Source organism: Schistocerca piceifrons, chromosome 1 (assembly GCF_021461385.2).
Source record: "Schistocerca piceifrons isolate TAMUIC-IGC-003096 chromosome 1, iqSchPice1.1, whole genome shotgun sequence".
Taxonomy (NCBI): domain Eukaryota; kingdom Metazoa; phylum Arthropoda; class Insecta; order Orthoptera; family Acrididae; genus Schistocerca; species Schistocerca piceifrons.
The window spans coordinates 535247297-535261902 of NC_060138.1; the positions used below are offsets into that span (position 1 = coordinate 535247297).

At 43.9% G+C, this 14606-nt stretch overlaps 2 non-coding genes across 2 annotated transcripts; one reads left to right on the plus strand and one right to left on the minus strand.

Annotated features, from left to right (window-relative positions):
• Positions 1-10340: 10340 nt before the first annotated feature.
• On the minus strand, positions 10341-10415 carry Trnar-ccg. Its single transcript has one exon. It is a non-coding gene; the product is annotated as a tRNA-Arg (tRNA).
• Positions 10416-10554: 139 nt separating this feature from the next.
• On the plus strand, positions 10555-10629 carry Trnas-cga. Its single transcript has one exon. It is a non-coding gene; the product is annotated as a tRNA-Ser (tRNA).
• Positions 10630-14606: the final 3977 nt, after the last annotated feature.

The following is a 14606-nucleotide window of genomic DNA, read 5'->3' on the forward strand; positions in this document are numbered from 1 at the left end:
TATTGTATTTACACCAGCTGTTTTCACCTTTGGGGCACAAACCATGTTGTGGATGCTCATCCGTGGATGCGGTGTGGAAATATAAAGCCCATATAGCTCTCCTCATTTCTTCAAGATTGCCTGTATTTTGCCTGATTGCAAGGCCATAGCAGTTCTGAATGTGGTCTATTATGGAATCAGTCAATCTTCCTCTGCCATCCAAGGTTTTCCCATCATCTAGTTTTTTCCCTTTCATAACTGATTTTAACCTTCTCAGCCTGGCACCCATTCTCTTCTGCACATGTCCTATACATTCAAGTTTGCTTATATTTACACTGTTCCCATATGGTTTGCTTTCCAAAACTTCTTTGAATGCTTTAGAGTCACCATCTCCCAGATATTTGACATAGCGAACATTATACCACTGTGAAGAGCGATGAAAAATTTTCTTCACCCCAGCAACCTCCATGCCACCACTACTACCATAATAATTAGCAATACAGTCATCACTGTGTTCATTTTTCAGCCTGCCTGTGCACCTACAGTATTTAGACATTATTGCAACATCAATAACCTTGCCAGTATCAACACTAGTTGCTGTTACAACACCATTGTTGGAGGTGTGGCCCCTTTTCTGCCACGTGCCATCAAACGCCACTGTGAGGTCACGACTGCCGTCATTTTCTTCCACTGCTTCTTCCACAGCAACCTGCATTGACTTCTGTGCTACATCTTCAACTGCAGATCCTAGTACATAATTGTAAGCTTCAAACTTTGAAGGTGCACTTGGAAGATTTAGAACACCACATAGCATATCACCAGCTGCTTTGCCCTTACCAATTGCTCGCAATCCATAAACTAACCTAATATTTACACTATAAAGTTCAGTTTTCTTGTATCCATTATTTACAGTTACTGAAACCGAACTTGGAAACTTACAGCTGTATTTACAAACACTGCATATTAAATTAAACTGGGCAGCCAGGCCAACATGGGATTCTACTTTCAGAGAAACGTTTCCATGACATTTTTTGCAGCACAAACTGTTTTCAAGAGCTTCACACAATATATTCGTATCAATGAGTTCAAAAACTTCATTCCCTCTATCAAGTAAATTATATTTCTCTTCCAAATCTCTTAGTTTTTTATGAGAAGCACTGTTTTCATTTGGTGTAAGTTCGTTCGGCAAATCAGTAATAAGTGGATTCACATTTTCCAACAGTGATGATGATGAACTGCTTTGCTTTGCTAATGAATCATTATTTCTTTTCTTTTGCCAGTTCACACGCTTTTTAAATACTTTTGCTTTAGCTCTAGGCATTTTCACTGCGAAAAATGAAGCACTAAATACGAAATAACTCAACAACAACTACTTTCTTATATCACACTGTTTACAAAACAGTCCCGCCACAAAGTCAAAGAGTAACTTGAGGAAACCAGAGAGAAACATTTTCGGGCAACTAGTGTATAAATAGTCGCTGGAAACCGGGATATTTGAATTCATGTCACTTTAAAGGTACTGCCAAAAAGTTCATGGTCAGCCACGAGAGACGTGTATAACTAAAGCGCAATACCCGATCTCACAAATATATAAAAATAAAATAGTTATAATTGTAGTAGAGCTATGTATGATACGTCATTTTAAAGAGGAAACATGGCAGAATATAATACGCCAATAAAAAAAAATTCGATTTTTTAACCCAAAATCCGATTCCGTATCCCTTTAAACGAAGTCACCCTATGGACAACACACACACCCATGCCCGAGAGACGACTCGAACCTCCGATGGGGGGACTAATTTCTGGGAACAAGAGCTAGATCTGTTGCTGTTTCCTAGTGATTAACCAGCAACCAGTGGTGACTGGGAATCCCAAGATGCACTGAAATATCTTGCGGGTTACTTAGCATTTAAATGCAAGCACATTGAGAGTTCCTAGGATTCAGTACCAGAAAAACTTCTCCAGGATTCAGATTACATCACCGGTAATAACCTCCAGAGGTGGGCTCCCTTCTCTTTCAACAGACTGGTTCAATAAAATAAAGAAGTTTGAAGTAATGTTCTGCAGTTTTCTAGGGCGAAATGTGATGCAAAAGTTAATTTCAACGTGTCCTGAAATGCATCACAAATTGGTTTCTCTCTTCGTAAGGGCAGTGAACCTTTATTAGAATAAGGAATCAGAACTTAAAAGCAAAAACAGAAATCATAAAGAATCTGGCCGCAAAGAAAAATCTTCAGAGTGTTGCGTCGTCACCGGCCTGAGGTACAATGGGTATTTATGAACGCTGTAACATGTTCCAGTTTCTTGGAAGTGGCTATTATGATAACATACAAGTGTTAATGTCTTATAATTTTAGATGGTAGCTGTGCTTAGTAACGTGTGTCAGCAATTAACGACACACAGCTCATGAAGCTGGTGTTAAGCTCCCGCGGTAGTATTCCCGATGACGTCATACGCGTTAGCCAATAGCAACGTGACGCCCCGGAATGGCCTACCTGACTGTTTCTAGTTGCTTTGGCTCTACACAGCAACCTCTAAAACATTCGTTGACTACAGTAAAGGGATTGGTAGATAACTTAAAAAACTGATAGACAGTGAACATTTGTAAGATGATACTAAGAAATTAAACCTCCCTAAACAACTCAGAAGCTTTAAGTTGATTTCCCAGTTTTTAAAAAAGTGAAAAGTAATTAATTCTTAGTACATTAACAGTAGTGATTTACAGTTTTCACTGCAATAAAAAGCAGAAATGGGATTTTTCAATAAAGGAAAAAAATATTATCAGAACAGTAATATTTTTCACCGGAAGGTACCACCAAAGCGATTCCGTAGACACCTCCAGCCCTTCTTTAAACAAATTAGTTGGCTGGTAAAAATGGGGCGTGATTCGGAGTGGCTGTTAAAACATGTCCTACATAGAGAACGAGTATTTCTCACACAATAGATGCACAAAATGTATATTTCTGCGTGTCTAGCCGGGTCAATAATTAAATTTTACTGTACTAGGTGGTTCGTTGAAAAAGTAACTACTTTGACACTATTTTTACCAAGAAAACGAATCTAAATCTGTTCTAAATCTAAAGGTTGCTTCGAACACCGCAGTGTTTCAGCAGACACAGTCCCACTAGAGATAGTGTGCCTTGGCACCCCACCGACATCTCAACTGACTTGCCGTTTATACGCGGCCTTACGGTTTAAGTGGACTTCACGGAACAGCTTCTCATTATTCATCACTGTCTAAGATGAAACAATAGTTCCTAGGACGGACTGAGGATCGAACACTCGACTTTCGGACTTGTATTCTAACGCTTCCGAACTTAGCCACGGGGTCGCACAATTTCTGTGCAATTCTGTGAAAACGTCAACGCTCTACTGGCATTACTTTTCTAATTATAGATGTCTCGTCTATTACTTTTGAACCTCGCGATTTTTATTCGAATAGCACTTACGACACTAGTGTAGGCGATATGACAACTACGTAAAACGATTAACCGTTTCTTCCCATTATGTTACGAGTACGACAAGAGAATACTAAATTTTTCACTTCTACGTCTCTGGCAATTCTATAAAGAAAACCTCGGAAGTTTCCAATGTAATGCCTTTGTCGAGGCTCTAATCTGCTTTTAACCTTGAAAAGTATACGAATCAATTAACAGCATAGCCCAATAATATGACAGTGGACCGACTAAGTACCGAAAATACACTTAGTTGCGCTCTGGTGAGAATGTTCCCTCGCCCGTACAGCCAATTCCGTTGTTCTCGTGGCGTCGACAGATATCTTGTCATTGGTAAACATCACACACACAGGAGTCTTTTGTGGCTGCACCGTGAATAAATGATGTGTCCTAATACAGAGCGTGCATACATGATGCTAAATGACGTCAGGATTGTCTTCACCATATGCCGGTCATGCAGATGCGTGCTATATGGCGCTTCCACCAGCATTTCATTAGTCAACGGGTTGTACGCGCAACGTGGCACCTGTAATGAGGATCAGGTCAACAACCGTTACGGTTAAATCTCTGCTCGCTATGCATTACAAGCACTGAGGTAGTGATACGAACGGAAAACTAAACGTCGTCTCAGTTTCCGGTTAGTATCTAGCGAGTGTTAGCATCATCTTTAGGACACACAAGTCTGCGAAGTGTACCCGAATTCTGAAGTGTAATGTATGCATGTAGTCGTTGCAACCAAAACTAGTTCCACATATGACATATACAATTACGTAGTGATCAAGTTAATTTCTTTCGCTAGTGTGTCCTGGTGATACATCTTCAACAAATCATACTTTTTAAAACGTTACGTTATTTGACTTCGACAATTTCAAGACGGATATCTGACTTATGAGAGTTCCATCGCAACAGAAGTTCACATCCAAATCAGAAAACTGAACAACATTGTAAGGCATCTTCTCATGTAAACTGAGTTAAAGTGACAAACTACCTTCAACACAAATCATTGTGGTATAGCATAAGTGCTGGACAACTCGTGTCGGTCCGTTTTTCCCGCGATTTACTCATGGAATTTTTTTATGAATGGGATCAATGACGATAGTAATTCGGTACATGATGCTTGACTTCTAATATTTTCATCTTAACAGAATAATATAACCAAATGTGAATACTGACTTTTACTATCTGCTTCAGTAATGACTTTGTAGCCATGCAGTTGTTTACGGCTTGTTCAAATTACTAGGATAAAAAGTACTACATACAGGATCGTAAACTGAGTATTGTTTTAAACTGAGTATTCTGAGATAAGGTAACAGCGGATATTTCAGGCGTACGAGGTCTTGAATGAGCTATTCCAGTTTGGAAAACAAGGCGTGTCGGTAAACTGTTCATAACAAAATCTGCCTGCCGCAGCGTTATTAGTGGGAAAACCTTGGAAAACAATACACAATTGTCTGTGAGGTTAGCACAGTGGAGTTTGCCTCTGTTTGAAACTCATGGCTGACTGTCGAAGATGGAGCGTTACTAGTTGCGACATGCATTTAACGTACAACGCAGCAAGACGTAGTACCCGGCAAGCTGAAGGAATGTACAGAGAAAAGTCGTGCACCAGACTACATCCTTCTTGGAAGGCACTATACAAATTATTTACTGGAACAATGGGCAACTGTTTGAAATTTAATTAATTTGGTTGAACCAACAGAAGAGAATATAGGGCACTGCGAGAGATGTGTGGTCGTCCCCTACACACGTACGAGTCTGTTGAACGTAATTAACATACAGAAGCCGGTCATTTAGCCGGAGAGTGTACTGAAGAGGGAGCAAGCAGCGGTTGCAATGTGCTTCTTTGTAGCGTTGTATTACTTTTCAATTCTGGTGTGTGGTACCGCGAACAGAGTAATGAATGCGTGTCCTTTAGCTGTGGAGTTAAAGAGTTGTAGCGAAAGTTGAGAGATAGTTGAGAACCGTGTATCACTGGCAAACGTAAAACGAAGAAGGATCTGTGAATGGACAGGCTACACAGACATGGAATGTTTTAAAGGGCAAGAGTAAGTACCGTACAGCCTTCCACAGCAGATCAAAATATCAGCGAAGTGCGTGAGGCACTTACGAAGTGTCTCAGTAAGCAGTGAAGCGGGAACGTCACGAGCAGCAGGGCACACGGTTCTTGAGAAACGTCTCCGTCAGCAACCGTCAGAGATGCAATTACTGCAAAAGCGCCCGGCGAACGACAAGCCACATTGCGCAGTATGTCCTTTAGACACACTTCATTGCAGTCAGGCAGAACGCCAATTTCTGTCACTAGTCTCTGCCAGCGACGAATCGACATACCGTGTTTCTGTAGATGTTTACACACTTCACTGAATAATCTGGGAGCCAGAGAATCCATGCGTAACCACAATACAGGGTGTTTCAAAATTAATATACCGGTTTTAAGGTTTTGTAGCAAATGTTACATTCACTTTACAATTATAAATAATACACTAAATGAAAGAGAAACACAAACAGTTTTTCTTACAATTGCTCAGTGTGAACACCAATCACACATCGAGTCGATAGTCTAGCTGTTCCGAAATCTTGATCAATGTGCCAGGGGTAACTGATGTAATAACACTGTTTCTGAAGTCGGGTAGATCAGCTGGTATCGGAGGCACATGCACATGACCGCATCAGATCGTGTGTCAACGTGGAGGTCATGCATAAAATGCTGCGTCAACCGGTCCCTTGCGCCCAATCCACCGGTCGGATACAACGTCGTTTAGCCAGTCGCGTACTGAGTTATGCCAGTGAGGCTGCGCACCATCTTGCTCCCAAATAAAGATGTGTTGTTCAGCTTCTTTCCATTGAGGCACGAGCCATAGCTGTGGCACATCAAGATAAGAAACATCAGTTACAGTCGATTCACCGAAAAAGGAAGGCCTATAAAGTTTCCGCGGCGATATTTCTTGGGGCTAAGCGTGAAACACTCGCACTCGTCCAACATGTTTTTCAGTCATTCTTTGTCATTCCATATTCTTCTCATTGCGCACAGGTATACAAACAAAACTGTTTGAGTTGCTCTTTCATTCGATGTATTATTTACAATAGTAAGTCGAGCGTAATGAATGTTACAACGCCTTAAAATCGTATTTGTAGAACATCGTTGTAACACCAAGATCTGTGACGAATGGCAGATATCTTTAAAGCTGCATAAATGTAATGTAATACTTATAACAGAGAGAAAAGTCAGTAGTTGTTGTTGTTGTGGTCTTCAGTCCTGAGACTGGTTTGATGCAAATCTCCATGCTACTCTATCCTGTGCAAGCTGCTTCATCTCCCAGTACCTACTGCAACCTACATCCTTCTGAATCTGCTTAGTGTTTTCATCTCTTGGTCTCCCTCTACGATTTTTACCCTCCACGCTGCCATCCAATACTAAATGGGTGATCCCTTGATGCCTCAGAACATGTCCTACCAACCGATCCCTTCTTCTGGTCAAGTTGTGCCACAAACTTCTCTTCTCCCCAATCCTATTCAATACTTCCTCATTAGTTATGTGATCTACCCATTTAATCTTCAGCATTCTTCTGTAGCACCACATTTCGAAAGCTTCTATTCTCTTCTTGTCCAAACTATTTATCGTCCATGTTTCACTTCCATACATGGCTACACTCCATACAAATACTTTCAGAAATGACTTCCTGACACTTAAATCTATACTCGATGTTAACAAATTTCTCTTCTTCAGAAACGCTTTCCTTGCCATTGCCAGTCTTCATTTTACATCCTCTCTACTTCGACCATCATCAGTTATTTTGCTCCCCAAATAGCAAAACTCCTTTACTACTTTAAGTGTCTCATTTCCTAATCTAATTCCCTCAGCATCATCCGACTTAATTCGACTACATTCCATTATCCTTGCTTTGGTTTTGTTGATGTTCATCTTATATCCTCCTTTCAAGACACTGTCCATTCCATTCAACTGCTCTTCCAAGTCCTTTGCTGTCTCTGACAGAATTACAATGTCATCGGCGAACCTCAAAGTTTTTATTTCTTCTCCATGAATTTTAATACCTACTCCGAATTTTTCTTTTGTTTCCTTTACTGCTTGCTCAATATACAGATTGAACAACATCGGGGAGAGGCTACAACCCTGTCTTACTCCCTTCCCAACCACTGCTTCCCTTTCATGTCCCTCGACTCTTATAACTGCCATCTGGTTTCTGTACAAATTGTAAATAGCCTTTCGCTCCCTGTATTTTACCCCTGTCAGCTTCAGTATTTGAAAGAGAGTATTCCAGTCAACATTGTCAAAAGCTTTCTCTAAGTCTACAAATGCTAGAAACGTAGGTTTGCCTTTCCTTAATCTTTCTTCTAAGATAAGTCGTAAGGTCAGTATTGCCTCACGTGTTCCAGTGTTTCTACGGAATCCAAACTGATCTTCCCCGAGGTTGGCTTCTACTAGTTTTTCCATTCGTTTGTAAAGAATTCGTGTTAGTATTTTGCAGCTGTGACTTATTAAACTGATAGTTCGGTAATTTTCACATCTGTCAACACCTGCTTTCTTTGGAATTGGAATTATTATATTCTTCTTGAAGTCTGAGGGTATTTCGCCTGTTTCATACATCTTGCTCACCAGATGGTAGAGTTTTGTCAGGACTGGCTCTCCCAAGGCCGTCAGTAGTTCCAATGGAATGTTGTCTACTCCGGGGGCCTTGTTTCGACTCAGGTCTTTCAGTGCTCTGTCAAACTTTTCATGCAGTATCATATCTCCCATTTCATCTTCATCTACATCCTCTTCCATTTCCATAATATTGTCCTCAAGTACATCGCCCTTGTATAGACCCTCTATATACGCCTTGGCTCTATATACTCCAGTAGTATATAATTAAAATATTAGCGGGACGTCAAATCTATTAGCACTTATGCATAAAGAGCTGGTTTACGGCCCATGCTAGACAAGCTGCCGCTTGGCGCGTCACGCTTAGAGGGGTGCCAGACGCGTATCACAATTAGTAGAGATAGCTTGAGGTGTCAAGCACAGGGTGCGGAGGGGGAGGCGAAGCGCCAGGAGCGTCCAAATGCAAAAATTTTTGTAGGCCTACAGTGCGTATCGCAATTAGTACCGAAAACTGAGACGGGTGAAACTGTACGAGGGAAAAAGGGTAGAGTTGAGGCGCCAATGGTTTCTTGCTTGTGTGGAAATATGTTCTCTAACCGGCCCTTTAGTTATAATACAAAGGCTGGATTTGAAATGGAACGGTCACATACAATCAGTATTAAGGAAAGCAAAACGAAGACTAAGATTTGTTGCAAGGGTTCTGGGAAAATGCAATGAATCTATAAAGAAAATCGCATACAATATAGCAGTTCAAATGGTTCAAATGGCTCTGAGCACTATGGGACTTAACATCTGAGGTCATCGGTCCCATAGAACTTAGAACTACTTAAGCCTAACTAACCTAAGGACATCACACACATCCATGCCCGAGGCAGGATTCGAACCTGCGACCGTAGCGGTCGCTCGGTTCCAGACTGCAGCGCCTAGAACGGCACGGCCACCACGGCCGGCCAAGATAGCAGTCCAAGCAGTTCTATTGTTCCAGTAGTTGGGAGTCTATGAAGTAGGAATGGCAATAGCCATCGAACGATTTCAGACACGCACTGCTAGGTCAGAAAGACACGGGAAACATAAATGAGAATCCTCAGAAGAAAGACGATATACCTTTCACGAAAACTGGTAGGATAAATTTAGAGAACCGGTATTCGTAGAAAACTTTGCGACCATTATGCTGCCACCGACGTTTATTTCGCGTGGGGATCATGAGAATAGCATAAGAGAATCTAGGTAGAACAGAGGCATGCAAACAGTCAATTTTGGTCTCTCAGAACCGGAATAGAGTAGGAAAGAGGTGACCCAGTCGTACATACCAAGCTGGACGTCACATGACATGACGTTAGCCTGAGTACAGCGCCAAATGGGGCTCACCCTGCAACTCGTGGCAGTTGAAGGAACGCTAAAAAAATGGCTCTGAGCACTATGGGACTTAACATCTGAGGTCATCGGTCCCATAGAACTTAGAACTACTTAAACCTAACTAGCCGAAGGACATCACACACATCCATGCCCGAGGCAGGATTCGAACCTGCGACCGTAGCAGTCGCGCGGTTCCGGACTGCGCGCCTAGAACCGCTAGACCACCGCGGCCGGCAAACGCTAAAAGACATTGTGTGTCAATCAGTGAGCAGTTACAGTGTACGGTGGTGGTATTCTGCATTACAGCATGTCCTAGAGAAGCATTTGGATGCCACCACACGGGGAAGAAACATAGGGAAACTTGGAAGTAGGACAAAATGCGACGAGTGTAGTCTAGGAGTTTGGTATTACCCAGCGCAGTGTTTCGAGTGCATGGGAAGCGTTCCGAAACACAGGCACTGCCGCCCGAAGAAGTGGAGGCCGTTTGTGCAACACGCAAGAAGGGAGCCACGTCCAACAGCGGGTGCATTTGCAACTGCAGTTAACAGGACTACGAGGCACGCAGTCTCACGCTCCACTGCGGCACGTCTACTGCATGGTTGCGATCTCCTTGTCCGACGACCGGTACTTTGTATTCCGTTGACATTCACACATCGGTAGTACTGAAACTTCCTGGCAAATTAAAACTGTGTGCCGGACCGAGACTTGAACTCGGGACCTTCGGCTTTCGCGGGCAAGTGCTCTACCAACTGAGCTACCCAAGCACGACTCACGCTCCTACCTTCCAAACTTCACAGAAGCTCTCCTGCGAACCTTGCAGAACTAGCACTGCTGGAAGAAAGGATATTGCGGAGACATGGATTAGCCACAGCCTGGGGGATGTTTCTAGAATGAAATTTTCACTCTATAGCGGAGTGTGCGCTAATATGAAACATCCTGGCAGATTGAAACTGTGTGCCGGACCGAGACTCGAACTCGGGACCTTTGCCTTCGGCAGGCAAGTGCTCTACCAACTGAGCTACCCAGGCACGACTCACGCCCCGTCCTCACAGCTTTAATTCCGCCAGTACCTCGTCTCCTACCTTCGCAGGAGAGCTTCTGTGAAGTTTGGAAGGTAGGAGACGAGGTACTGGCGGAATTAAAGCTGTGAGGACGGGGCGTGAGTCGTGCTTGGGTAGCTCAGTTGGTAGAGCACTTGCCCGCGAAAGGCAAAGGCCCCGAGTTCGAGTCTCGGTCCGGCAGGAAGTTTCATATCAGCGCACACTCCGCTGTAGAGTGAAAATTTCATTCTATCGGTAGTACTGTTTGCGATGGTGCCAAGAGGATACAGACTCGACCAACGAGGAGTGGGATCGCGTGCTCTTCTCAGATGAGAGCAGATTCAATCTAAATAGTTATTCTGGGCGTGCCCTTATATGGTGTGAAGAGGGGCGGAAGGGGGGGGGGAGGTGGACGTAATGTTGGACACGATCATTTTATTAGTCCAGGTGTTATGGTGTGCGGAGACACAATGTTGCATGGTCGTACTCGCCTCCAAATCTCTGATCACGGTACGCCCACCGGTCAACGGTATTGTGACACTGTACTCCTTTCCCATGTGCGTCTTCACCGGGGTGCATCGGCCCCGACTTCATTTTCATGAACGGCATGTGCGACCGCGTCTAAGAGCGGAGGTGGAGGAGCTCTTACAAACAGAGGATACCTGGACTCGCCCGCCCGTTTCCCCGACATAAGTATCGTAGACCACGTGTGTGGTACGTTGGGGAGACGTACTGCAGCACCAACGACCGTCCAGCATTTCTCAGTCGCGGTGGTGGAGGAATGGAACGGTCCATCATAATAACTCCTTACCAGCCTTGTGGCCTGCGTGGCAGCACACTGCACAGCATGCATTGCTGTGCACGGTGATGACACACCTTTCTAAGAAACATGTATGTTCTTTCGTGATGTCCAGGTGACCATCATAAATAGCAGTTTCAGTGTAACTACTGAATTTGAATAAAAGTGTCATTTGTATTAGTCGCATTGCTTATTTCTTTCAGTTAACTTCCATAGTATAACGTAGCAGTTCTTTCTAAGTATGTCCCAAGTTTCATCGAGCTACGTTACTCGGCAGTGACACGTCATGCGAAACTTATTTTGTTCCTTAAATTTTGCAAACTGTGTTCATACGTAAATATAGATCTCCTGGTAATTGAGACTGCTGGATCTCTTGGTAACTGAGACTGGTGCGACCATTCTTGACTTCTTCACTAGTCTCGAAAGCTATGCAAAAGTCTACACCAACGCATTCCACACAAATGGCTTCGACGAGGAAAGGCAATGACATGACTAGATTTATGATACAATAAAGAAAGGCGATAACACTATCATCTCACCTTCCTGATATTCCGCCATTTTCATCTGAAATTTATCTAAGATATTCCTAACCATTTTTGTAAACATGAAAATTGATCTACTACAGTCTCTGCAAAACAAAGGTGATACGAAAACAAATGCTTTGAAACTTGTGTCTCAAAAACAGGCCACTGCTACGGCGTTCATGTGCAGATTGGATTATTTTCCGGAGAACCTTCCGCTAACGAATAGTGGAAATTCTGGCGGCAGACAGTACATGTTTACGAGCTTAAGTTTCTTTGCGTCGTTGTATTCCTTAACGACCCATGTCACATGAAAGCGTACAGACCATTTGTGGACGCTAGTTATTACACGCTACGCCTGTAGCACTGCTACCGGCCGAGCGGCACCGATGTGCGGGTTTGTTTCATCCCCTGCGAACTTGCGATAGCATTCACCTTTCTTTCTCAAGATTAACGCGAAGATTGGTTTGAACACTTCAGCGCTTTACTAGGCGTGGTCCTATTGCAAGCGGTATGCCGTTACCTTCCTCTGACCCTTGTCCTGACGTGCCCAGCCATTTATAGGGAGACTTAAGTTGAAGATGGATTCCTCCGAGCCATGAAGTAACTCGGTATTTTTCACGGTATTCAACCCTGCCTGAAGTGGAATGAGTAATAAGTAGTAGATAAAAGTTCTTGGGCTAACTATGGATCCTACCAGACCCACTGTATTGGTACTATGGCACTTCACCAATAAGTCACACGGTTAATGCACACAATTTGCAAAAAGATGTATGCTTTATGTCAAACTATTGTCTAGCTAAATCATAGTCCGCAGAACAGACGAGAAACGTACATATACATAATATAATTTAAAGTCCCCCGTCGCGGTTTCATGTATGTATGGAAAGAATAACCTCAGGACCTACTGTATGGATTTTGATGCGATTTTTAAAAATGTTCAAATGTGTGTGAAATCCTATGGGACTTAACTGCTAAGGTCATCAGTCCCTAAGCTTACACACTACTTAATCTAAATTATCCTAAGGACAAACACACACACCCATTCCCGAGGGAGGACTCGAACCTCCCCCGGGACCAGCCGCACAGTCCACGACTGCAGCGCCTAAGACCGCGCGGCAACGAAGGCTGGCAACGGCAGGGAGAGCGGTGAGATGACTACATTGTCATCCATATCAGCATCCAGTGACCCCTATCGGCTAAGGATGACACGGCGTACTGTCGATACCGTTGGGACTTCCGAGGCCTACTCGAAAAGAGTTAGTAGTTTAGTTATGCCAGACAAGTCGTCCGGCCGTAGATACTTAGTGCTACCTGTGCAAAGCCGTGACGGATCGCTGGTTTGTTACATTTTTTATCTTCATCGCATATCATTCTTGTCGTGGTAATGAAGTATTTACTACAACCAGAAACTAAAACATTAGCGACTGCGCGACTGAAGAAAGATTAATACAGAGGGTGTTACAGAAAGGTACGACCATACTATCAAAACACATAGAAAAGAAAATACGCTAACGAGCCAAAACGTTTAGGACGACTGCCCACTGCAAGATTGAATGCAGCCTGGTGGTGTTGCGAGCATGTCAGGCGATAAGGAAAGTACATAAGGAAAACAGAGACGAATGGGAGATAATGTAGCGGCGATACGGGCCGCAAATGGGAATATCCACTGCCGTAAGCGACTTTGACAAAGGATAGATTGTTACGACCCTTCGCGTGGGAAGGAGCATCTCGAAAATGGAAAGTGGTTGAAGGCATGTGAAAGGACGAGTAGGCGATCTGACGACAGAGTGGTGCAGGCACGTGTTTCGGAGTACACCGTTCATAGCACATCGTTGAACATGCAGTTTCGCAGCAGACGGCCCTCGCGTGTTCTCATGTTGGCCCGACGACGTCATCAGTTACGACTGCAGTGGACACGAGATAATTTAGATTGCACCGTGGATCAATAAAAAATCAGTTTCCTGGTCACATGAATCACTTGGTCGTAGCTAATGTCTGGATTCGCTCTCATCTAGGCAAACGGATGCTCGAAACATGCTCGCGGCAGGCCATTGGGGGCAATATTATGCTACGGGGAGCATTTACCTGGGCTTCCATGGGATCTGTAGTAGTAATCGAAAGCACTATGGCAGCTGTGGGCTACGCGAGCATCATGCCGGACCACTTGCACCTCTTCACGCTTAATGCCTTCGCCGGCGGCGATAGCATCTTCCAGCAGCATATCGTCTCAGAAGACCAGAATGTTGGTACAGTGGTTTCCGGAGCGTGATAGTGAACAAATGCTGATGTTTCGGCTATCAAATTCACTTTACCTGAACCCGATGGAACATATCCGGTACGCTACTGGACGCCTGTTCTCGGCCCCTGCAAAACGCCGGCCCGCCGTTTACGGACATTGCGTGACTTGTGCATATATATCTGGTGCCACACAGATTCGGAAACCTACAACAGGCCTGTTGAGTCCATGACACGTCGAATCGCTGCTGTACTGCGTTCCAAACGTGAACTAACATGGTATTAAACTGGTGTTCGTTTTGGCTCATCAGTGTATCTTACATGGGCATGCGTCCCGAACGCTTTATTTCCACGTTAGATGGTTCTCATGGCTCTGAGCACTATCGGACTTAACTTCTGAGGTCATCAGAACTTAGAACTACTTAAACCTAGCTAACCTAAGGACATCACACACATCAATGTCCGAGGCAGGATTCAAACCTGCGACCGTAACAGTCGCGCGTGTCCGGACTGATGCGCCTAGAACCGCTCGGCCACAGCGGCCGGCTTCCATGTTAGAACAACCCCACTTTCTTCAACTCTTCACAGCACACGAATCACGGGAACGATACCGGAACAGAG